This window comes from Physeter macrocephalus, chromosome 8 (genome assembly GCF_002837175.3).
Source record: "Physeter macrocephalus isolate SW-GA chromosome 8, ASM283717v5, whole genome shotgun sequence".
Lineage (NCBI taxonomy): Eukaryota > Metazoa > Chordata > Mammalia > Artiodactyla > Physeteridae > Physeter > Physeter macrocephalus.
Window position 1 is genome coordinate 78,817,190 of NC_041221.1, and position 1,323 is coordinate 78,818,512.

A 1,323-nucleotide genomic window follows, 5' to 3' on the forward strand; every position below is an offset into this window, starting at 1 on the left:
GTACCACAAAAAAAAAAAAAAAAAAAAAGAATAGGGACGGGGCCCGCACCAGGGGGGGGGGGCCGGGGAGGGGGGAAGGTTTCCACACACTAGAAGCCCCTTCGCGGGCGGAGACTGCGGGTGGCGGAGGGGGGAAGCTTCGGAGCCGCGGAGGAGAGCACAGCAACAGGGGTGCGGAGGGCAAAGCAGAGAGATTCCTGCACAGAGGATCGGTGCCGCCCAGCACTCACCAGCCCGAGAGGCTTGTCTGCTCACGCCGGGAAGGGCGGGGGCTGGGAGCTGAGGCTCGGGCTTCAGTCGGAAGCGGGAGAGGACTGGGGTTGGCGGCGTGAACACAGCCTGAAGGGGGCTAGTGCGCCACGGCTAGCCGGGAGGGAGTCCGGGAAATAGTCTGGACCTGACGAAGAGGCAAGAGACTTTTTCTTGCTTCTTTGTTTGCTGGTGCGCGAGGAGAGGGGATTAAGCGCGCCGCTTAAAGGAGCTCCAGAGACGGGCGCGAGTCGCAGCTATCAGCTCGGACCCCAGAGACGCGCATGAGACGCTAAGGCTGCTGCTGCCGCCACCAAGAAGCCTGTGTGCGAGCACAGGTCGCTGTCCACACCTCCCCTCCCGGGAGCCTGTGCAGCCCGCCACCGCCAGGGTCCCGTGATCCAGGGACAACTTCCCCGGGAGAACACACAGTGCGCCTCAGGCTGGTGCAACGTCACGGCGGCCTCTGCCGCCGCAGGCTCGCCCCGCATCCGTACCCCTCCCTCCGCCCGGCCTGAGTGAGCCAGAGCCCCCGAATCAGCGGCTCCTTTAACCCCGTCCTGTCTGAGTGAAGAACAGACGCCCTCAGGCGACCTACACGCAGAGGCGGGGCCAAATCCAAAGCTGAGCCCAGGAGCTGTGCGAACAAAGAAGAGAAAGGGAAATCCCTCCCAGCAGCCTCAGGAGCAGCGGATTAAATCTCCACAATCAACATGATGTATCCTGCATCTGAGGAATACCTGAATAGACAACGAATCATCCCAAGTTGAGGAGGGGGACTTTGGGAGCAAGATAGATTATTTTTTCCCCTTTTTCTCTTTTTGTGAGGGTGTTGTGTATGCTTCTGTGTGAGATTTTGTCTGTATAGCTTTGCTTTCACCATTTGTCCTAGGGTTCTGTCCGTCCGTTTTTTTTTTTTTTTTACTTAAAAAAATTATTTTTCTTAATAATTATTTTTTATTTTAATAAATTTCTTTTATTTTATCTTCCTTCCTTTCTTTCTTTCTTTCTTTCTTTCTTTCTTTCTTTCTTTCTTTCTTTCTTTCTTTCTTTCTTTCTTTCTTTCTTTCTTTC